The sequence below is a fragment of the Aquarana catesbeiana genome, linkage group LG09 (assembly GCF_042186555.1).
Source record: "Aquarana catesbeiana isolate 2022-GZ linkage group LG09, ASM4218655v1, whole genome shotgun sequence".
In the NCBI taxonomy this organism is placed as follows: domain Eukaryota; kingdom Metazoa; phylum Chordata; class Amphibia; order Anura; family Ranidae; genus Aquarana; species Aquarana catesbeiana.
The window spans coordinates 4,718,329-4,743,370 of record NC_133332.1 but is presented as its reverse complement, the minus strand read 5'-3'; the positions used below and the strand labels follow the sequence as shown (position 1 = coordinate 4,743,370).

The 25,042-nt window shown below is 48.3% G+C and overlaps 1 pseudogene; it reads right to left on the bottom strand.

The window, feature by feature from the left end:
* Nucleotides 1–225: 225 nt before the first annotated feature.
* Nucleotides 226–346, bottom strand: LOC141109093 (U2 spliceosomal RNA; annotated as a pseudogene).
* Nucleotides 347–25,042: the final 24,696 nt, after the last annotated feature.

Sequence of the window (25,042 nt, the reverse complement as noted above, 5' to 3'; positions counted from 1 at the left end):
TCTACCTGGCCAAAAGGCCTGACGGACCCGTCTCCTCATAGTCAGCCGAGGTCGACCAACAAGTACTAGGTGAGAGGTTCTTCTGAAGAGAGACCCCCTGTTTCCCGGGGGGGGGGAGAGGAACATGGTGGCCACACATCCTCCCCCTAGACTTTAGGGTTGGCCCAAGGACCCCCACCCTCCGTTCCAGCTGGTACTAGCCTTCAGAACCCCCATCAATGGCAGCAGAGATACTGTACAGCCAGCCAATCCTACCAAAAGGCCAGAAAGACGGCTGAGCACCACTACTGGACACTGATAAGAACAGATATTACACTTGATCTTAGCCAAAAGGCCAAAAAGCAATATGGAGCAAGTAGACAGATCGTGGGGAAGACCCTTTTCTATTCCACGATGACTGTGGCCCTGTGTACAAAGCCAGATCCATAAGGACATGGTTTGACCAGTTTGGTGTGGAGATAGTTGAATGTCCTGCACAGAGCCCTGACCTCAACCCTACTGAACACCTTTGGACCCCAACCCTAATGAACACCTTTGGACTTCAACCCTACTGAACCCCTTTGGGATGAACTTGAATGCCGATGACAAGCCAGGTCTTCTCATCCAACATTAGCACCTGATAGGGTTGCCACCTAATCCCTTTAAACCCAAAGCAGTGTTGCCAACTGTCCATATTTTTTCGTGCAGCCCGTAATTAACAGGGCACTTTTCTCTTGCCTGTGAATGTCCGTAGCAGGAAAAAAGTACCAGTAAAAATGGCTGGGACCGGCTTGGCTCAGAACTACGCTTGCGCAGTTCCCGGAGATACCTGAGCTGATCAAATCCTGTATTCACCCGGCGGAGGCGGGCGGGGCCCAGGGCTGGTCTGGCAGAAGCTGTTGCAGCGTGCCAACTGACCTGAAGTCAAACCAGGGATGATCATGGCGGTGGTGCATTCCTGTCACACTGCCCAGGAGCCGAGCGGGCGGAACAGAGAAGCTGAAGGCAGCCCTGTTGACGTTGTGAGTGTTTAAGTCTTATTCTCCTGTACCGTGCCAGCAGCCTCTGACATCTCCTGTGCCATGCCCACAGCCTCTGCTGATCATCTCCTGCACTGTGCCCACAGCTTCTGCTGACCATCTGTTGTACCATACCCACAGCCTCTGCTGAACATCTCCTGTACCTTGCCCAGAGCCTCTGCTGACCATCTCCTGTACTGTGCCCACAGCTTCTGCTGACCATCTGTTGTACCATACCCACAGCCTCTGCTGACCATCTCCTGTACCTTGCCCAGAGCCTCTGCTGACCATCTCCTGTACTGTGCCCACAGCTTCTGCTGACCATCTGTTGTACCATACCCACAGCCTCTGCTGACCATCTCCTGTACCTTGCCCAGAGCCTCTGCTGACCATCTCCTGTACTGTGGCCACAGCTTCTGCTGACCATCTGTTGTACCATACCCACAGCCTCTGCTGAACATCTCCTGTACCTTGCCCACAGCACCTGCTGATCATTTCCTGTACCATGCCCGCAGCCTCTGATCAACTTCTGTACCATGCCGCAGCCTCTGATCATTTCCTGTACCATGCCCGCAGCCTCTGATCATCTCCTGTGTCTTGCCCGCAGCCTCTGATCATCTCCTGTATCATGCCTGCAGCCTTGAACCATTACTTGTATCATATCTGTAATCTCAATATCTCCTTGTATCCTGTCTGCAGCCTCTAACCATCTCTTGTCTTATATCATGTCTGCAGTCTCTGAGGGGGAGCCTGGAGAGGAGTCAAGAGTGAGAGCACTGCCGGGATGGGGGTCATGGGAGGGGGCAGACATGTGTGGACTGTGGGGAGGAGACTAAAGGATAAAACCAGAGCCGCCAAGCTGGAGACGGGAGAGGACCACCCTACCGAGCCCTGCATGGTACACCTGTGAGGAGGTCAGTGACAGCGCCTCGAGGCCAGTGTATGGTGGGAGTGAATACAATAATGTAAGGGGGCACAGGGAGAAGGGTTCCCCTTCTAACAGTAACCCCCCCCCCCCCTTGCCTTAGTGTATTCACTCTGTGGAAGGTGGTCTCTGGTCACCAGAGTCCCCCCACATCAGAGTTCCCAGCATTCCTCCTTACAGCGCAACAGGGAACTCTGCGGACTTGGGTGTAAGTGGGAACTCTGATGTAAAGGGGAATGCAGTGGACTCTGATATAAAGGTGATCTCTGGTCACCAGAGCCCCCCTTACATCAGAGTTTCCCCTTAAATCATGATCTGCAGCCTTCCCCCTTTACATCAGAGTCCCCCCTTAGATCATGATCTGCAGCCTTCCCCCTTTACATCAGAATTCCACATTAGATCATGATCTGCAGCCTTCCCCTTTACATCAGAGTCCCCCCTTAGATCATGATCTGCAGCCTTCCCCTTTACATCAGAGTCCCCCCTTAGATCATGATCTGCAGCCTTCCCCTTTACATCAGAGTTCCCTTTCACTGTAGGGGGAAATCCTGCAGACTGATGTATGAGGGATCTCTGTGCTGGCTGGGTTATATTAACTTGGCCTTCATGTAAATGGATAAATATGGTTTTTGACTTTTTCTTTAACTTAAAGCGGTTGTATACCCTGTAAAGCAAAAGGCATAATGAGCTAGTATGCACCGCATACTAGCTCATTATGAAATACTTACCTTAGAACGAGGCGTCAGTATCTTACCTGGTCCACGCCGAGGGAGCTGTCATGTTGCCTCAGCGTGTCTTCCGGGTATCGCGGTTCCTGTGTCTTACTCGGCAAGGTCCGGCAGCTGCCGGGCTTCAGCCGAGAATCCCCTGTGCGCATGCGCCGCTGCAGTCAGCGGCGCATAGCAAGGGGAATATCTCCTAAACCGTAAAGGTTTAGGAAATATTTTTTTTACCTACAGGTAAGCCTTATTATAGGCTTACCTGTAGGTAAAAGTAAAAAAAAAGACTATACAACCGCTTTAACCACCAGCTCCATAAAGACTTGGTTTGACCAGTTTGGACCAGCTCCATAAAGACATGGGGTGACCAGTATGGAGCTTCTCCATAAAGACATGGGGTGACCAGTTTGGGCCAGCTCCATAAAGACATGGGGTGACCAGTTTGGACCAGCTCCATAAAGACATGGGGTGACCAGTTTGGACCAGCTCCATAAAGACTTGGTTTGACCAGTTTGGACCAGCTCCATAAAGACATGGGGTGACCAGTTTGGACCTGCTCCATAAAGACATGGGGTGACCAGTATGGAGCTTCTCCATAAAGACATGGGGTGACCAGTTTGGGCCAGCTCCATAAAGACATGGGGTGACCAGTTTGGACCAGCTCCATAAAGACTTGGTTTGACCAGTTTGGACCAGCTCCATAAAGACATGGAGTGACCAGTTTGGACCAGCTCCATAAAGACTTGGTTTGACCAGTTTGGACCAGCTCCATAAAGACATGGGGTGACCAGTCTGGACCACCTCCATAAAGACATGGGGTGACCAGATTGGGCCAGCTCCATAAAGACATGGGATGACCAGTCTGGACCAGCTCCATAAAGACTTGGTTTAACCAGTTTGGACCATCTCCATAAAGACATGGGTTGACCAGTCTGGACCAGTTCCATAAAGACATGGGGTGACCAGTCTGGACCAGTTCCATAAAGACATGGGGTGACCAGTTTGGATTTGCTCCATAAAGACATGGTTTGACCAGGTTGATGCAGAAGAACTCCAGTGTCCTGTACAGAGCCCTGACCTCAACCCCACCAAACACCTTTGGGTTGAATTGGAACACCAATAGTGAGCCAGGTCTTCCCATCCAACATCAGTACCTGACCTCACAAATGGTAAAAATTCCCACAGACACCTTCCAAAATCTTGTGTGTGGTGTAAGACCTTCATTTGGCCCCATAGTGCAGAGCTGCAGTCATAATATCATTGGTTACCCTCCCGTAATGCTACAACCACAAGAGTTATTGTAGAGCACAACATAAGCTCCATAACTAATGACACTTCCACTTCAATAAAATACACCATTCCCAATTAGCTGTTCGTCGTATACACTACGCTCGTTAAAATCCTCAGGATTTATCTGTAAATTATAGCCGCAGTCGCCGCACCGCGAGGGGCGCCCCAGGTGGTCACACACCGACGGCAATGTGACTTTTATTTCATCAGTGCTGAAAGTTGGCTTTGCCGGGAATACCGGGAAGACGTCTTTGTTATTTACAAACGCTCGACGCAGCTATATGTTTCTCAAATTAATTAAAATTGTATGTTTATCGCTTCTGCTAATTAAAATGAGGAAGAGTGCGGCGCGAGGAGCGCCTACATCGCGAGTTTATTACCGCCAGCTAATGAGGCTCAGCGGGAGCAAAGACAATGAAGACCGCCAGCTCCGGATTCATACAAAGTCCAGGAGGGGGAATTCCTATCCCAGGCCGGGGATAAAGTGTGAGCTCCACGGCCGACCTCCTCCGTCTTCCCCCTTCCCTCATCGATTTCACTCCTAATAACATTTCATCAATTATTATTTCCAGGTTCAGTCTGTTTTATTATTAGGATGGAAATGAAGAACACCTCCAGTGCCGTGAGAACCGATACACCCAACAAATATAGAACACGCCCAAAAGACCGATTACAATGCAATAAATAGAGAAATCTGCCTGGTTAACGGAAAAAGAAGCTTTGCAAAGAAAAGTGTCAAAGCAATAAAGCAGAGCTGGGCCCAAAAAGTGAAGATTTGCTGTTTTATATGGAAAATCTAGAAATGTCAATTTTTATTAATTGCTTCCTGAAAAATATCAGCGCATTTACCGTGCCTAGGCATTCCTGATATCAGTGCACTTCCTGTGCCTAGGCACTCCTGATATCAGTGCACTTCCTGTGCCTGGGCACTCCTGATATCAGTGCACTTCCTGTGCCTAGGCATTCCTGATATCAGTGCACTTCCTGTGCCTAGGCATTCCTGATATCAGTGCACTTCCTGTGCCTAGGCATTCCTGATATCAGTGCACTTCCTGTGCCTAGGCACTCCTGATATCAGTGCACTTCCTGTGCCTAGGCACTCCTGATATCAATGCATTTCCTGTGCCTATGAACTCCTGATATCAGTGCACTTCCTGTGCCTAGGCACTCCTGATATCAGTGCACTTCCTGTGCCTAGACACTCCTGATATCAGTGCACTTCCTGTGCCTATGAACTCCTGATATCAGTGCACTTCCTGTGCCTATGAACTCCTGATATCAGTGCACTTCCTGTGCCTAGGCACTCCTGATATCAGTGCACTTCCTGTGCCTAGGCACTCCTGATATCAGTGCACTTCCTGTGCCTAGGCACTCCTGATATCAGTGCACTTCCTGTGCCTATAAACTCCTGATATCAGTGCACTTTCTGTGCCTAGGCACTCCTGATATGAGTGCACTTCCTGTGCCTAGGCACTCCTGATATGAGTGCACTTCCTGTGCCTAGGCACTCCTGATATCAGTGCACTTCCTGTGCCTAGGCACTCCTGATATCAGTGCACTTCCTGTGCCTAGGCACTCCTGATATGAGTGCACTTCCTGTGCCTAGGCACTCCTGATATGAGTGCACTTCCTGTGCCTAGGCACTCCTGATATCAGTGCACTTCCTGTGTCTGGGCACTCCTGATATCAGTGCACTTCCTGTGTCTAGGCACTCCTGATATCAGTGCACTTCCTGTGTCTGGGCACTCCTGATATCAGTGCACTTCCTGTGTCTAGGCACTCCTGATATCAGTGCACTTCCTGTGCCTAGGAACTTCTGATATTAGTGCACTTTGTGTGCTTATGAACTCCTGATATCAGTGCACTTCCTGTGCCTAGGCACTCCTGATATCAGTGCACTTCCTGTGCCTAGGAACTCCTGATATCAATGCACTTCCTGTGCCTGGGCACTCCTGATATCAGTGCACTTCCTGTGCCTAGGCACTCCTGATATCAGTGCACTTCCTGTTCCTGGGCACTCCTGATATCAGTGCACTTCCTGTGCCTAGGCACTCCTGATATCAGTGCACTTCCTGTGCCTAGGAACTTCTGATATTAGTGCACTTTGTGTGCTTATGAACTCCTGATATCAATGCACTTCCTGTGCCTGGGCACTCCTGATATCAGTGCACTTCCTGTGCCTGGGCACTCCTGATATCAGTGCACTTCCTGTGCCTAGGCACTCCTGATATCAGTGCACTTCCTGTTCCTGGGCACTCCTGATATCAGTGCACTTCCTGTGCCTAGGCACTCCTGATATCAGTGCACTTCCTGTGCCTGGGCACTCCTGATATCAGTGCACTTCCTGTGCCTAGGCACTCCTGATATCAGTGCACTTCTGAGTGTGCGCAATTTTAAAGCGTGACATGTGAGGTATCTATTTACTCGGCGAAACATCATCTTTCACATTATACAAAAAAATTGGGCCAACTTTACTTTTTTTTTTTTTTTATTCATGAAAGTGTCTTTTTTCCCAAACAAATTGCGTTTTAAAGGCCGCTGCCCAAATACCGTGTGATAAAAAATATTGCAACAATCGCCATTTTATTCTCTATGGTCTCTGCTAAAAAAATAAATAACTATATATATAAAATGTTTAGGGGTAATTTTCTAGCAGAAAATGTCAGAAATAGGCATGAAAGGGTCAAGCTCCATTGTGTCGATTTACTTTGTAACAACAACCAACAAATAAAAGATCTGAATTGATACATTCTTCTTTCTTCTCTCCCATGAAGAGTTAATGCGGAGATATCGCCCCCCCCCCCCCCCCCGGTGCGTTCTGTTGTTACTGTGTTTCATACTTTGGCGCGGTGTATTTAGCGGGTTATTTGTGTAATAACTTCACCTAATTGGTATACATGACATTTGAGAAATGCCAGGTCTGCGTCGCGCGGCGGGGCCTCAGAGAGCCGCGTCGTGTCACTTGCGCGGGTGTTTACGGCCCATGCGAGGGGGGGGGCTGCGGGGATGTATGTAAATACGGGTACGCTTTGCGAATATTAAACGGCGCGATGTATTAACGTCTGGGGCCTCCGCGAGCTTTCCTGGAGTCGCAGCCGCATTGGGGCGCGTTGGGCGGCGGCGGCGGCGGTGTCGGGAAGATGTGGAGGGGAGGTTTAGGAGGGTCTCTAACGATGACAAGGAGGGAATGGAAACGGGGAAAGGTGATGCGTCATTCCGCAGACACGCCGTAATGGGGCGACTTTTCCCTTCCAGTAATTCACAGGTCGGCGGAGCCGCGTTACGTTGATGATCCCGGACGGGCCCCCTTAATCAGCGCCGCTATTAGGCCGCACTCCGCCGGTAATGGGAACTGTAAAATCCTTTTAGGTAAAAGGGCCATCATGGCTGACGGGTGGCGCAGGTGGGAGCGCGATGGATTTGTTCGTCCGTTTTTTATCGGGGGAGGTTAATCTGCGTTGGATGAGTCCCCCGGCGCCCCGGATACCATTTCAAACGTGTTATTGATTAGCCGTACAATCAGGGAGGAGGGGGGAGGGGGGCTCGCTGTGATCCCGGGGAGACTCTACTGAGGCTGACATGAGGCCTGATTAGAGTGTCTGCAAATAGTCAGAGCGAGCGCCGAGCGCCGCACCGCGGGTCACAATTTATATATCAATGGGATTTACTTATCAAACGATTTCACATCCAAAAAAAAAAATGAGAAACGCCCCGACTGCGACCTACAGAACCTTCACCAGGAGGACGTCTGAGGATGACATTTCATTTTCTCTCTCCTCCGTATATCATAAATATTTGTCCTTTTGTAAATAAAATCCTTGTTTTTACCGCATATCAGTGCTGCTGATCTCCTGCAACCTCTTGGCAGCCACTTCATGTCTTCATACCCTCCAGAGATGGCTGTATGGAATTTCTCAGGGTACAGTGCATCCGGAAAGTATTCACAGCGCTTCACTTTCTCCACATTTTGTTATGTTACGGCCTTATTTCAAAATGGATTCAATTCATTATTTTCCTCAAAATTCTACAAACAATCCCCCATAATGACAACGTGAGAGAAGTTTGTTTAAAATCTTTGCAAATTTATTTAAAATGAAAAAACGAAAAAAATCCCATGTACATAAATATCACAGACTCCTCCCATGTACATAAGTATCACAGACTCCTCCCATGTACATAAGTATCACAGACTCCTCCCATGTACATAAGTATCACAGACTCCTCCCATGTACATAAGTATCACAGGCTCCTCCCATGTACATAAATATCACAGACTCCTCCCATGTACATAAGTATCACAGACTCCTCCCATGTACATAAGTATCACAGACTCCTCCCATGTACATAAGTATCACAGACTCCTCCCATGTACATAAGTATCACAGGCTCCTCCCATGTACATAAGTATCACAGGCTCCTCCCATGTACATAAGTATCACAGACTCCTCCCATGTACATAAGTATCACAGGCTCCTCCCATGTACATAAGTATCACAGGCTCCTCCCATGTACATAAGTATCACAGGCTCCTCCCATGTACATAAGCATCACAGGCTCCTCCCATGTACATAAGCATCACAGGCTCCTCCCAAGTACATAAGCATCACAGGCTCCTCCCATGTGTATAAGTATCACAGGCTCCTCCCATGTACATAAGCATCACAGGCTCCTCCCATGTACATAAGCATCACAGGCTCCTCCCATGTACATAAGTATCACAGGCTCCTCCCATGTACATAAGTATCACAGGCTCCTCCCATGTACATAGGCTCCTCCCATGTACATAAGTATTACAGTCTTTGCTCAATACTTTGGTGAAGCTGCTTTGGCACCAATTACATCCTCAAGTCTTGTTGAGTATGAGGCTACAAGCTTGGCACTCCTAATTTTGGGCAGTTTCTCCCATTCTTCTTTGTAGGACCTCTCCAGCTCCATCAGGTTGGATGGAGAACATCAGTGCTCAGCCATGTTCAGATCTCTCCAGAGATGTTCAATCGGGTTCAAGTCTGGGCTCTGGCTGGACCACTCAAGGACATTCACAGAGTTGTCCTGTAGCCGCTCCTTTGTTTTCTTGGCTGTGTGCTTAGGGTCGTTGTCCTGTTGGAAGATGAATCTTCGCCCCAGTCTGGGGTCCAGAGCGCTCTGGAGAAGGTTTTCATCAAGGATGTCTCTGTACATTGCTGTATTCATCTTTCCCTCCATCCTGACTAGTCTCCCAGTACCTTCCCCTGGAAAACATCCCCCACAGCATGATGCTGCCACCACCATGCTTCACAGTAGGGATGGTCCTGGTCAGGTGATGAGCGGTGCCTTGTTTTCTCCAGACATGACGCTTGCCATTCAGGCCAATGAGTTCAATCTTTGTTTCATCAGACCAGAGAATTTTGTTTCTCATGGTCTGAGAGTCCTTCAGGTGCCTTTTGGCAAACTCCAGGAGGGCTGTCATGTGCCTTTTACTGAGGAGTGACTTCCGTCTGGCCACCTTACCATACAGGCCTGATTGGTGGAGAGCTGCAGAGATGGTTGTTCTTCTGGAAGGTTCTCCTCTCTCCACAGAGAAATGCTGGAGCTCTATCAGAGTGACCATCGGGTTCTTGGTCACCTCCCTGACTAAGGCCCTTCACCCCCCGATCGCTCAGTTTGGCCGGGCGGCTCCACTCTAGTAAGAGTCCTGGTGGTTCCAAACTTCTTCCAGGTACACCTGTTCAACTGCTTGGTAACACAATTTGGCCAATCACATGGCAGCATTTAGTCATCTAGATGTGGTGAAGAAGACTTGCTGAACTTCAGCCCGATCATCAGAATAGGGAAGAAAGGGGATCTCGGTGCCTTTGACCGTGGCATGATTGTTGGTGTCAGACAGGCTGGTCTGGGTATTTCTGGGATTTTCACACACAACCATCTCTCAGGGATTACGGAGAATGGTGGGAAAAAGAGAAAATATCCAGTGAGCGGCAGTTGTGTGGAGGAAAATGCTTTGTTGATTTCAGAGGAGAATGGGCAGACTGGTTCCAGATGATAGAAAGACAACAGTAACTCAAATAATCACTTGTTACACCCAAGGTATGCAGAATACCATCTCTGAACGCACAACACATCCAACCTTGAAGCAGATGGGCTACAGCAGCAGAAGACAACACTGGGTGCCACTCCCGTTACTGGCAAGGTGTACTTAACAAAGTGTCCGGGGAATGTACAGTTCTTTTTATTCCATTTGTAACAAAAGTCAATGTTCAGATTGATTCACGTTTTGACTTTTGAATGATTTCAGCACCAGGGACAGATCCCGACAGCGGGAGAGATGACGGGATCCGGCACATTCACAGATCGGTTGCAAACAACCTTCCAGGGAAAGTCTAACAATATGGATGTGACGTATTCCATCTAATGATACATTGTACGATGGGGTCATCTCTCATCTGCCTCACTGCTTATCCAACCACTTAATTCCTCCAGGTTTTCATGCTGTCAATCACCTTGAAAGAGCACATGGCGGAGACTCACAACAGAACTTTATAGATCCTGGCGGCACAGGGGCCAAAATATTACCCAAAAGTATTGGGACGTCTGCCTTTACACACAGTCTTAGTCCGTAAGGTTCAATATTGAGTTGGCTCCGCCCTTTACAGCTATAACAGCTTCAAATCTTCTGGGAAGGCCGTCCACAAGGTTTAGGAGGGTGTCTATGGGAATGTTTGACCATTCTTCCAGAAGAGCGTTTGTGAGGTCAGGCACTGATGTTGGACGAGAAGGCCTGGCTCGAAGTCTCCGCTCTAATTCATCCCAAAGGTGTTCTATCGGGTTGAGGTCAGGACTCTGTGCAGGCCAGTCACGTTCCTCCACCCAAAACTCGCTCATCCATGTCTTTATGGACCTTGCTTTGAGAACTGGTCCAAATCATTTGGTGGAGGGGGGGTTTTGGTGTGGGGGGTTGTTTTTCAGGGGTTGGGCTTGGCCCCCTTAGTCCCAGTATTGGGAACTCTTAAGGCGTCAGCATAGCAAGACATTTGGACAATTTCCTGCTCCCAACTTTGTGGAAACAGTTTGGGGATGGCCCCTTCTTGTTCATGACTACGCACCTGTGAGCTGTGAGCTCTGCCTGTCTGCTGGCCATCTCTTTCCACAACTTCCTGGAGTCTCAGCATGCCTTGCAGCTTCTCCTCCAGTTCTAAGGACTACATATCCCATGGTACCTTGCTGATTCCTGACCCAGCCTCCTAAAATGACTCCCTTCAGAAGGCGGGGCTCTGTGAAATGTGTGACACAGCAGTGCCTCCTTACAGGGCATAGGGACTCCGTGTCACAGAATTCCAGGAAGTCAATGTACGGGGTCAGCACTGGGACAAGGTCATCTAGAGCCCAAGGTGAAGATGCCAAATTGCGCCCCCCCAAAATGTATGATGTACATCTTAGCATAACTCCTCCCCCCCAAAAAAAATGAGCACTAATTTGCATGCTTAGCTCAAATCTTCTCATTCCACATATACTCCCCGCACGACCCCCCCCCCCCCCAAAAAAAAAATCCCCCTTTCCTCTTCCCCCTCAAAGTTTTCCCTTCCAAACACAAATCCCCTCCCCTGCACTCTAAATCCCCCCTCCTAGCACAAATCCCCCCCCACCAAATTTCTCCTTCTAGAACCTAGGGCCGACCCTCCTGCCCACCCCTTGTCCCGCCCCTGTGCGGGGGCTCCTTCAGAGTGATAGGAGGAGGCTGGAGATCATTGGAGGACAATGTGGAGATGGAGATCAGATTTTACATTCTCACCAGAGATTCACTTTACTTCTAAGGTTGGGCCGGGTTCACACTGGTACCACACGGACGACTTCCATGCCACTTTAATGAACGGGATCCGAATTTGGTCTGACCATACCAGGCCCTTTGAGTCTGGTATGAATCTTGAGGAGGAGACCCCACGTCAAAATTAAAAAAATATAAAAAACTGCGTGGGGTCCCCCCCAAGACCATACCAGACCCTTCGGTCTGGTATTCATTTTAGGGGGGCACTCGTCCCCCCTTTTTCTGACCTTCTGGGGTGCGTGCTTGGATAAGGGTCTGATTTGGATTTTGGGGGGACCCCACGCCAAAAAAAACCAAAACTGCGTGGGGTCCCCCCCAAGACCATACCAGACCCTTCGCTCTGGTATTCATTTTAGGGGGGGCGCTTGTCCCCCCCTTTTTCTGACCTGCCGGGCTGCGTGCTCAGATAAGGGTATGATATGGATTTTGGGGGGGACCCCACGCCGAAAAAAAAAAAAAAACTGTGTGGGGTTCCCCCCCAGACCCTTCGGTCTGATATTCATTTTAGGGGGACGCTGGTCCCCCCCTATTTTCTGACCTGCCGGGCTGCATGCTCAGATAAGGGTCTGATATGGACTTTGGGGTGGACCCCACGCCAAAAAAAAAAAAAACTGCGTGGGGTCCCCCCCAAGACCATACCAGACCCTTCGCTCTGGTATTCATTTTAGGGGGGCGCTTGTCCCCCCCTTTTTTCTGACCTGCCGGGCTGCGTGCTCAGATAAGGGTCTGACATGGATTTTGGGGGGGACCCCATGCCAGATTTAAAAAAAAAAAACGGCATGGGGCCCCCCCAAAATCCATATCAGACCCTTTTCCGAGGCAAAGCCCCCCCGCCCCTCCTGGACCATACCTGACCACATGCCCTCAACATGAGGGGGTGGGGGCTTTGGGGCAGGGGGGGCTCAGCTCAGTAAATGCTCACATGCACATGCTCAGTAAAGCCCCAGTCACTTTTTGTTGTGAACAAGCACGAGTTACCCGTGTGAAAACCAGTTGACCAATGGTCCTGTTTACGCCTGTTTACGTCCTTTGGCACCTTGACAATAAAGTAACTATTCTGCAGAAGTTCTTCCTTCCATGGCGTGCGACCAGTTCTCCTTTTTCTTCAATTACTATTGACGGTGGTGAGCCGGGGGGCCCGCACCCACGAGGAATTCTTTATCCACAGTCTGAGCGGTGTTACACTCTTTCTGGACTTTGCGATTTGGTACCCAAATTGCGCGGGAATCGCTGCAACACACGCGATGCGCATTTGGGTACCGGCCGTTCCACACGTGAGCGGTGAGTTTGCCCGTGTGACAGGGCCGCGCGGCAAAAAATGTGCCTTTAAATAATCGCATGGAGCTTGTCACCCAAAAAGTAGCAGGGAGCTTCTATGGCTAAACGCGCATCGGACAGCCCATTCAAGTAGATGGGCGGCCCTGTGTGTGACATGCAGAAATTGCGTGAGATTCACGCTTTGAAAATTGGTGAGGGGGGGGAATGCTGGTTTCCTTCTATGCGTAGTGCAAACGGCGCCTAATTCGGATGAGGGGGATGCTGCGATCCCGGGGAACGCAGCATGACGAGGGGGGGGCAGGTCTTAGCGTTGCGTTTTTGCATTTCGCGCTTCAATACTTTTTTTCTACAGATGAAAAGCTTATAAAACGGAAAAATATTATTAATTTTAGTAGCACGCCCGACCAGACTGGAGAAAATACGACTCCGCCGATCTTTATAAGTTGATCGATCGCTGGCCGTTTATTGCATTCCAATAAGCGACACACGGAGCTGACAAATTGCCCGGCGACAGCTGTGATTTGCTTTTGAAGATTAGCGCAGTCTGACGGCGGCTGCCAGGTTAGCGGAATGCGGCGGAATCAGATCAGGAACAATTCTTATTAATGGAAGATGTGAGGAGCGCGGCGATTGCGTTGTGATCCCGAGGAATGTTGGCGTCCGCCGAGCATTTTGAAGGGCTGTTTGAAATTAAGTTATTGTGATATTAAAATGTGACCACATAATTATCGCGTGTAATCAGCGCGATGAATAATGCACGACGCTCCTCATTTCCATCCGCGATCCTTTGTTGTCTGCGTACGCCGAATTCCTAAGTGGAATGTTTGAAGATTGTGTATCCGCGTGTGATTTTCCCCGAGTCCTTCCTGCTGCAGTCTGGAAGGATGATGAAATGGGATCGCGCTCACCGATCCGGGGAGGGGTGCAACCCACCCATTTTTTCACTTTGCCGAAAAAAAAAAAAAATAAATTCACCACTTTGGGGGGAGGAAGGTGAAACGATTGTCCAGACTAGGTTCACATCTATGCAGCTGCACTGGATGCGTTTTTCAGGCATGTTTTGCAGTGCATTTTGCGTTTTTAAACCCTCGCTTTTTATGCGTTTTTGCATGCAGTTTTCATGCATCTTGCGTTTTACGTTTTTTTTTTTCCTCTTTAAACACACTGTATATAGCTGGTTGCTAAGCAGGGGGCCAGGAAACCGGTCGCCGCGTCCTTAACAACCGATGAGTCATCAGCAGTCAGCGGGGTTTCCTGACTGCTGATGACTCAAACTCAGACTCAAAAAACAATCGTGAAAAAAAACGGCATGGGGTCCCCCCCAGGTCCACACCAGGCCCTTCGGGTCTAGTATGGAATCGGAGGGGAACCCCCCCACGCCAATTTTATTTTTTTTAAAATGGCGTGGGGTCCTACCTAAAATCCATTCCAAACCCTTATCGGAGCATGCAGCCCGGCAGGTCAGGAAAGGGAGGGGATGAGCGAACGCCCCCCCCCCCCCAGTCCTGAACCATACCAGGCCACATGCCCTCAACATGGGGGGATGGGTGCTCTGGGGGGCCCCCCCAAAGCACCTTGCCCCCATGTTGATGGGGACAGGGACCTTTTCCCGACAACCCTGTCAGTGGTTGTCAGGGTCTGCGGGCAGGGGGCTTATCGGAATATGGAAATCCCCCTTTAAGAAGGAGGCCCCCAGATCCCCCCCTCAGGTGAATGGGCATCATACCCCGACCCATCCACCTCAAAAAGCAGTAAAATGTAAAAAAAAAAAAAAAAAACAAGAGCCAGTTTTTGACAAGACCTTTATTAAAAAAATAGCTCTGAGCTGTCTTCTCCTGCTGCCGTCTCTCCCACTGCTGTCTTCTCCCGGTGCCGTCTTCTTACAAGGGGCGGACTCTCCGGGTGATATCATTGGATGGCCAGGCCCCATGGCTATATAAGAGATGCCAGACAGCGGGCGACAACACAAAGGAGGAAGACAGCCACAGAAGAAGAGCTGCTTTTTTTTTTATAGCGAGTAACCGGCTGTGAGCAAGAAGATAGCAGCAGGAGAAGACGGCAGCAGGAGAGATGGAAGTGGGAGAGACGACGGCAGGAGAAGATGGCAGCAGGAGAGACGGCGGTGGGAGAAGACGGCAGCAGGAGAGACGGCAGTGGGAGAGATGGTGGCGGGAGAAGAGGGCAGCAGAAGAGACGGCGGTGGGAGAAGACGGCAGCAGGAGAGACGGCAGCGGGAGAGATGGTGGCGGGAGAAGAAGACAGCAGGAGAGATGGCGGCGGGAGAGAGGGTGGCAGGAGAAGATGGCAGCAGGAGAGACAGCGGCGGGAGAGAGGGTGGCGGTAGAAGATGACAGCAGGAAAGACGGCAGCAGGAGAGACGGTGGCGGGAGAGATGGTGGCGGGAGAAGACGGCAGCAGGAGAGACGGCAGCGGGAGAGATGGTGTCGGGAGAAGACAGCAGCAGGAGAGATGGCAGCGGGAGAGACGGTGGCGGGAGAAGAAGACAGCAGGAGAGACGGCGGAGGTAGAGAGGGTGGCAGGAGAAGACGGCAGCAGGAGAGACGGCAGCGGGAGAGATGGTGGCGGGAGAAGACAGCAGCAGGAGAGACGGCAGCGGGAGAGACGGTGACGGGAGAAGAAGACAGCAGGAGAGACAGCGGCGGGAGAGAGGGTGGCAGGAGAAGATGGCAGCAGGAAAGACAGCAGCGGGAGAGACGGTGGTGGGAGAAGATGGCAGCAGGAGAGGAGCAGCAAAGTGAAGATAGAAGGTTTGTGTTCCTCTGGAGCGGAGCAGCACAGTGAAGATAGAAGGTTTGTGTTCCTCTGGGGCAGAGCAGCACAGTGAAGATAAACTTTCAGCGCAGCACAGTGGAGATAGAAGGTCTGTGTTCCTCTGGGGCAGAGCAGCACAGTGAAGATAGAAGGTTTGTGTTCCTCCGGGGCAGAGCAGTACAGTGAAGATAGAAGGTTTGTGTTCCTCTGGGGCGGAGCAGCAAAGTGAAGATAGAAGGTTTGTGTTCCTCTGGGGCAGAGCAGCACAGTGAAGATAGAAGGTTTGTGTTCCTCTGGGGCGGAGCAGCAAAGTGAAGATAGAAGGTTTGTGTTCCTCTGGGGCAGAGCAGCACAGTGAAGATAGAAGGTTTGTGTTCCTCTGGGGCAGAGCAGTACAGTGAAGATAGAAGGTTTGTGTTCCTCTGGGGCAGAGCAGCAAAGTGAAGATAGAAGGTTTGTGTTCCTCTGGGGCGGAGCAGCAAAGTGAAGATAGAAGTTTTGTGTTCCTCTGGGGTGGAGCAGCACAGTGGAGATAGAAGGTCTGTGTTCCTCTGGGACAGAGCAGCACAGTGAAGATAGAAGGTTTGTGTTCCTCTGGGGCAGAGCAGCACAGTGAAGATAAAAGGTTTGTGTCCCCCCAGGGCAGAGCAGCACAGTGAAGATAAAAGGTTTGTGTTCCTCCGGGGCAGAGCAGCACAGTGAAGATAGAAGGTTTGTGTTCCTCTGGGGCGGAGCAGCAAAGTGAAGATAGAAGGTTTGTGTTCCTCTGGGGTGGAGCAGCACAGTGAAGATAGAAGGTTTGTGTTCCTCTGGGGCAGAGCAGCACAGTGAAGATAGAAGTTTTGTGTTTCTCTGGGGTGCAATAGCACAGTGAAGATAGAATGTCAGAGCAGCACAGTGAAGATAGAAGGTTTGTGTTCCTCTGGGGAAGAGCAGCACAGTGAAGATAGAAGGTTTGTGTTCCTCTGGGGCAGAGCAGCACAGTGAAGATAAACTTTCAGCGCAGCACAGTGGAGATAGAAGGTCTGTGTTCCTCTGGGACAGAGCAGCACAGTGAAGATAAAAGGTTTGTGTTCCTCCGGGGCAGAGCAGCACAGTGAAGATGGAAGGTTTGTGTTCCTCTGGGGCGGAGCAGCAAAGTGAAGATAGAAGGTTTGTGTTCCTCTGGAGTGGAGCAGCACAGTGAAGGTAGAAGGTTTGTGTTCCTCTGGGGCAGAGCAGCACAGTGAAGATAAACTTTCAGCGCAGCACAGTGGAGATAGAAGGGCTGTGTTCCTCTGGGGCAGAGCAGCACAGTGAAGATAGAAGGTTTTGTTCCTCCGGGGCAGAGCAGTACAGTGAAGATAGAAGGTTTGTGTTCCCCTGGGGTGGAGCAGCAAAGTGAAGATAGAAGGTTTGTGTTCCTCTGGGGCAGAGCAGTACAGGGAAGATAGAAGGTTTGTGTTCCCCTGGGGTGGAGCAGTACAGTGAAGATAGAAGGTTTGTGTTCCCCTGGGGCAGGGCAGCACAGTGAAGATAGAAGGTTTGTGTTCCTCTGGGGCGGAGCATCAAAGTGAAGATAGAAGGTTTGTGTTCCTCTGGGGCAGAGCAGCACAGTGAAGATAGAAGGTTTGTGTTCCTCTGGGGCAGAGCAGTACAGTGAAGATAGAAGGTTTGTGTTCCTCTGGGGCGGAGCAGCAAAGTGAAGATAGAAGTTTTGTGTTCCTCTGGGGCGGAGCAGCAAAGTGAAGATAGAAGGTTTGTGTTCCTCTGGGGTGGAGCAGCACAGTGAAGATAGAAGGTTGGAGGAGCACAGTGAACATCGCTGGAACAGGGGCTAAGGTAAGTATTAGATGAGATCAGCAGCATTGAAGGGCCTTTTTAGTGGTTTTTAGGGTTAATACATGAGACAAAGATTTTTTTCAGTTGAAGTTTTTTTTTTTTTTTTCCTGTTGTAATTTCTTTTTAATCACAAAAAGAAAATACAAAAAACAAATTCATAAATAAATTAAAAAACATTAAAGTAACAGCAGCATGTGCCACTGTCCTTTTTCTTCCTGAGAACAAAACACCCAATACACAAAAAACACATTCTCCAGGATTTCTCTTGCATTTTTTTTTAAGGTAAAAGATGGAGAAATAGATAAAGGTATTGAAAGAAACAAACAAATAAAAGCATTTTATGGGTACAGTTAATTTTTTTTATTTTACTTTTTTTTTGCTGACTAAAAAAAAAAAAAAAAGTCAAATATTATTAAAATGTTAATTAAAATGATACAAAAGATATAATGCATAGTGATGGAAATCAAAAGTATAATAAAATAAAAGATATCGTTTTTACACAAATGGATATATCAGCCGTAATATTAAAGCTGAACGACAAGCAGAAGATATCAAAGAAAAAGACTGTTTCAGCTCCGCATTTATTAATACCATATTGAATGTATTTTTTTGCATGGACAAGGAAGGTCTACATAAAGGTCAAAGCAGAATATGTGATTGCTATGGGGCCCAGAAGCACAGGTGGCTATAAAGTAATTTATGCAGAAAAAAAGCATTTCACAAACACATTTGGATGAAATTAAAGCAATTGTAAACCCTTAATTTTTTTCTAAAATAACAAACATGTTATACTTACCTGCTTTATATAGTTACATAGTCAGTCTGGCTGAAAAAGACACAAGTCCATCTAGTTCAGCCAATAGAAGGAAAAAAATATAATAATAATAATAATAATAATAACAATATACACATTAAATAATTGTACTGCACAGATAGGCCCAGAACCTCCTCTTCTGGGGCCCCCCGCCAATGCTTTTGGCTCCTCCTCTTCTCCACCTGCCCCCATAGTAAACCGCTTGACAAGGAGGTAGACGTGCTGGCTCATTCCAGAGTCGGGCTGTGTGTATCCATAGACACACACACAGCCCGGCACGGCCCCACCCCTCCTCAGAGGATTATTTGACTGACAGCAGCAGGAATCTCAGAGCCTGTGACAGGGGAGAGAGAACCAGCACTGCTGCAGATGGGCACCGGATTGATCCGGGACTCAGGTAAGTACATAGGGGGTTGAGAAGCAGGCTTTGCAGGGAGCAAAAGAGGACGTAAAACCCATCAGGGTTTACTTCCTCCTTAAATAGTCCATCTGGAGCCAGAAACTGTGGGCACGCTCCCGCATGCGTGAACATGTGTGTGCGTATGTGCATTCCTGTGAGCAATGCGGTCATGCTCCTTTCTATTAGCGATGTGCCTATGCACATTTCTATGATCGATGTTATGAGCATGCGAATATACATGCCCCAGTCACCCTACTGGAATTCCATTACACCTCACTTACACCTATCATGGTGGTTCCATAACTTTCACACCTCCTATACTGGTGGTTCCATAACTTTCTAATCTTCCATCCTGGTGGTTCCATAACTTTCACACCTCCCATCCTGGTGGTTCCATAACTTTCTCATCTCCCATCCTGGTGGTTCCATAACTTTCACACCTCCCATCCTGGTGGTTCCATTACTTTCTCACCTCCCATCTTGGTGGTTCCATAACTTTCTCATCTCCCATCCTGGTGGTTCCATAACTTTCACACCTCCCATCCTGGTGGTTCCATTACTTTCTCACCTCCCATCTTGGTGGTTCCATAACTTTCTCATCTCCCATCCTGGTGGTTCCATAACTTTCACACCTCCTATCCTGGTGGTTCCATAACTTTCACACCTCCCATCCTGGTGGTTCCATAACTTTCTCAACTGCCATCCTGGTGGTTCCATAACTTTCACACCTCCCATCCTGGTGGTTCCATAACTTTCACACCTCCTATCCTGGTGGTTCCATAACTTTCTCATCTCCCATCCTGGTGGTTCCATAACTTTCACACCTCCCATCCTGGTGGTTCCATAATTTTCACACCTCCTATCCTGGTGGCTCCATAACTTTCTCATCTCCCATCCTGGTGGTTCCATAACTTTCACACCTCCCATCCTGGTGGTTCCATAACTTTCACACTTCCTATCCTGGTGGTTCCATAACTTTCTCATCTCCCATCCTGGTGGTTTCATAACTTTCACACCTCCCATCCTGGTGGTTCCATGACTTTCTCACCTCCCATCCTGGTGGTTCCATAACTTTCACACCTCCTATACTGGTGGTTCCATAACTTTCACACATCCCATCATGGCAGTTCCATAACTTTCACACCTGCTATCCTGGTGGTTCCATAACTTTCACACCTCCTATACTGGTGGTTCCATAACTTTTACACCTCCCATCCTGGTGGTTCCATAACTTTCACACCTCCTATCCTGGTGGTTCCATAACTTTCTCATCTCCCATCCTGGTGGTTTCATAACTTTCACACCTCCCATCCTGGTGGTTCCATGACTTTCTCACCTCCCATCCTGGTGGTTCCATAACTTTCACACCTCCTATACTGGTGGTTCCATAACTTTCACACATCCCATCATGGCAATTCCATAACTTTCACACCTGCTATCCTGGTGGTTCCATAACTTTCACACCTCTTATCCTGGTGGTTTCACAACGTTCATAGTGCGAATGTCATATATGCCAGCAGCAGAAGTCGAACAGGGGTGCCCATATCAGAGGGTGGGGGGGGGTGAAGTTTGGCATAGTTGCCCTGGGCACTGGGTAACCTTGGCCTTGAACTGCTAACTACCCCAAATGTAAAGCAGGGAAAGTATTTTCAGCTCCATGCTCATACAGCACGTCATGTACCGCATAGGTAAACAGAACGAAGGTCACAAGAGAAGACCTGATATTGTGCAGCTCCGAATCTTGCCGAATTATCTGTCTTCAAAGGTACATTCAATCTATGTATCACAGTAATTTTTGGCGTAGTATCAGGTCCACACGGCCCTCTGGATATTTAACTGCACTGGCTCTTTCCCTTTTTTCGCCGCTCTGGTGCATCAAAGGGTCTGAGGCTGTTGAATGTCTGTATACAGTTTTAGGCCATGCCGGAGGAACAAGGCCAACATTTATACATGTGTTCTAGTGCTGATGTAGCACCGACCCCCGCAGGAGCTGTGTTCATTTTTGGTTGGCTCTCCCGCCGCTCTCCTATAGTGACCCTGTCCGCTACTGGACCCATCAATACACTGACAAAGCAATTGCGCTTAAGTCACTTTGATAATTTTGTAGTTTTTTTTTTGCTCAACATACTTGTGGAGAGAGTGTTAGGAGCACACCCAAAAAATAGCAAAATAACCCAGGACTTCTCATGTCACAAAAATGGATAGCGTATTTTTTTTTATATACAAGTAGCCTCCCAGTAGTAATAAAGTTGATGGCAGCCCTAATGTTTCAGTAGCAGCCTACCAGTTACAAATCAATCCTTTAAGAGCAGCTTGGCGGCCCTAAAATTTTAGTAGCAGCCCTCCAATAGATATTGGTTCTCTAACACCATGCTAGCAGTCACAGGTACCCTAAAGAGCAGAGTATTGGGGTCGCTATGCAGTGTCCATTCAGAGGCTTCCCCCAAGCTCTCCTGGACATTCTTCAGCATAGCGGACTCCTCTGAAGATGCTCCAACAGTTTGCCTTATTCCTGATCCTCTAGGCCCTAAAACAGGCCATCTAAGATATCTTGGGTCTTGGAACAGGTCCCCAACTGGAACCAGGCCCCAAGAAAAAGACTGCTCCCCACAATAAAGTTGATGGTGGCGGCCTTAATGTTTCAGCAGCTGCCTCCCAGTTATAAATAGATCCTTTAAGAGAAGCCTGGTGGCCCTAATATTTTAGTAGCAGCCTCCCAATAGGAATTGGTTCTCTAAACCTATGCAAGCAGTCACAGTTACCCTAAGGAGTTGAGTATTGATGTCTCCATTCAATGTCCTTTCAGCAGTGGCTTCCTCTACGCTTTCTTGGGCATTCTTTGGCATAACGGACTCCTCTGAAGATGCTCCAACAGGTAGCCATCTTCCTGATCATCTTGGCCCTATCACTAGCCATCTTACATATTTCTGCCCCTGGAACAGGCCCCCAGCTGGGACTTGGCCCCAAGAAAAAGACCCCTCCTCACAATTAAGTTGATGGTGGCCTTAATGTTTTAGTAGCAGCCTCCCAGTTGCAAATAGATGCTTTAAGAGAAGCCTGGTAACCCTAATATTTTAGTAGCAGCCTCCCAATAAGATTTTTGCTTCTCTAACCCCATGCAAGCAGTCACAGGTAGAGCTGAGTACTGAGGTCTTCATGCAATATCCATTCGGCAGCGGCTTCCCCCAAGCTTTCCTGGACTTTCTTCAGCATAGCAGACTCCTCTGAATATGCTTCAACAGGTGGCCATCTTCCTGATCCTCTAGGCCCTAACACAAGCCATCTTACATACCTCGGGTCCAGGAACAGGCCCCCAGCTTGGACCGGGCCCCTAGAAGATGACCCCTCCTCACAATGACATTCTCTCCAAGCAGCAACCTGGAAGGGTAGGACTCTTCTAGAAGGTTGTTCTTCTTATGTACTCTCTCCTCTAGCTCACACCATTGAAATAGAACTCTGAGTGATTGGCCAAAGCAGATAAATCTTTATAAATTATTACAATGGTACCTCTAGCTACTGGAGACAACTCAACTGCAGCAGGCAGAAGTAATCCCCGTCCCTGTTTCAGTCCTGAGCTTAGGAGAAACCCATCCATCACAGGTAACACAGACAAAGCTCAGGCTGGCTACAGCCTAGCGTCATACAGTCATATGCGGCTTTAAAATGCTATGCAAAAGAAGGCGTTCTCTGTTTGTATTTAAGCTATATACATGCCTTCCAGAACTGGTACCGGATATGCAACCCAGAAGTCCTAGGTGGTACCAATGAGTCCATCGCTGAGAAACTACATGAGAGACGGGAAAGAAAGAGTGCAATGAGCTATCGGGAGAGGAGGAATTACATGGACAGCGATCGTCTTGTGGACCTGATACTACACTAAGTAAGACTGTGACATGAGGTTTGGGCGTGTCAGCGGGTCAGTGGGCATCATTCATCGTGATAGATGAGGATCTGCATCGCTGGGCTGGATGTGACTGATGTGGATTTACGTGAATTCTTCTTTTTTTTTTAAAGAACTTGTCAAAAAGTGTCAGTGTGTTATGTACTGTTTACTGTTATTTTGTACTGTGTACCTCCATACTTATTCACATGGGGGGGGGGGCTTGGTATCTGGGTCCCCCCCTTATTCGTAAATGGGGGCTTCCAGATTCCAATAGGCTCCCCCTTACCCACAGACCCCCTCAACCACTGGGCCAGCGTTGCAGGAAAGAGGACCTTATCCTCATCCATGTGAGGACAAGGTGCTTTCTCTGGGGGTTCCCTCACCATGTTAAGGGCATATGGCCTGGTATGATTCAGAATGGCCCTCTTTCCTGGCCTAGATGCCTAGATAAGGGGCTGGTATTGAAATTGGGGGGGCCCTGCACCATTTTTTTGACATCCATACCAGGTCCCTACTAAAGGTAAGGACCTGGTGTGTATATCTTTTGTCACCATGCCAAAATTTTTGAGGTCCCCAATTAACATCTATTTTAGACCCTCATCTAGGATAAAGGTCTGGTATAGATGAAGGAAATCCCCATCCGGTTTGTTCATAAACAGAAGTAAGAGGCCGGGAACTGCCATTTGCTGCCAATTTATATAGCATTTTTGTTCTTTGTAAATGTCAGTGTTGTTGTAGTAAGCTTTATACATCGTACAGATGGGACATTTCACAAGTCGGCTCAGGGCATCCCCCCCCCCCCCCCCCGGCATGTTATTTCAAGGAATTTCACATTAAACCGGAACTTTTTATCATTGTTTTTTGTTTGGTACTTGTCTCCCAGGGCAGTGCCCAGACCCCCATGCCACCCGTTTGAAAATCCCTTGTCTTTTAGCCTAGATTAAGCTCCCATTGATGTCAATGGGGTTTAGGTTTGGCATTCAGTGACTGATTAAAATTTTGTGGTAATAATAGCTGGTTGTTAAGGAGTGGGCCAGGAAGCCGGCCACCGCGTTCTCAACAACTGAATGTAAAAAAAAGAATGGCGCCCCCCCCCCCCCCCAACTATACCAGGCCACATGCCCTCAACAATGCTCTGCCACCCCCCCCACCTTGTCCCGCTGACAGCTGACGAGTCGCTGGTTGTTAAGGACGCGGCGGCCGGCTTCTCGGCCTGCTCCTTCACAACCAGCTAGTCTTCACAAAGAATTGAAATCGGTCAATCATTTTTCGAACGATCTGAATTAGAATCGTTCTGAAAGTTTGGAATTCATTAGAAAATGAATAAACAAAATGAAATAAAACTTAAAGTGGAGTTCCACCCACTTTTACAACTCTTCAGCATCCCTCACTAAACTGTGCACTGTAAACGAATTGGATATTTTTAATTTTTTTTTCTCAGCACCTCCTGTATATCTGCTGTATTCATTTTTCACTTCCTCCTCCCTGGCCGCGGCCCATCGCATCATTTCCTGTTTGCAATGCCTCCTGGGAAGGGGAGGCAACTTCCTCTGACACTGCCGTTGCTATGGAATCCTGACCTGAAACCTATTACACTGCTTGTGCTGCACTGAGCATGTGCGAGATCTGCAAGGATGAGATCCAGGAAGAAATACAGTCTGGCTTCAGATGCCCACACTTAAGATGGCCGCGGCCTGCTGTAAGTTTATAAAATAACAAACTACGGCTATAAACTAACAAAACAGACCATAGTTTACAGACTAACTTTACTAGAATACATTAAGCTTGTTTATTATAGGGGGATTTTTATTTAAAAAGTATAATTTCGGCCGGAACACCACTTTAACAAATTCCAAAACGAATCAACAAAATGAAATTAGTAACATAACAAATCTATCCCAAACGAAACAAATTTTGTCTAAAACTGAAGGTTGAAGCTAGAAAAATGTTATCGTAAGTAAACACAATGTCCAATTTTCGTGTAATATGTACAGTAATCGTACGGAGATAATCGAATATAAAAAAAAAATGCGCATGCTCAGAAGCATAGAGCAACTCTAAACTTCCTCTTCTACTATGCCAGTATTTAGCTACGTTTGCCTTTGTGGGCAGAGGATTTTCGTACAAGTCTATACCATTCCGACTACATCATGATATGCACTGTCAAGGAAAATCGAACGATCGGACATCCGATCTTCTCATAGTGCGTACTAGGCTTAAAGGGTAGTTATTCATCAGCCTTTATTCACCAACAAATCTTTTTTCTGTAGGACCGGAGGTCTCCAAATGAAGAAAAAACCTTCTAAGCAGGCTGGACATAGGGCACCCCGGGGGCATTTGCCCG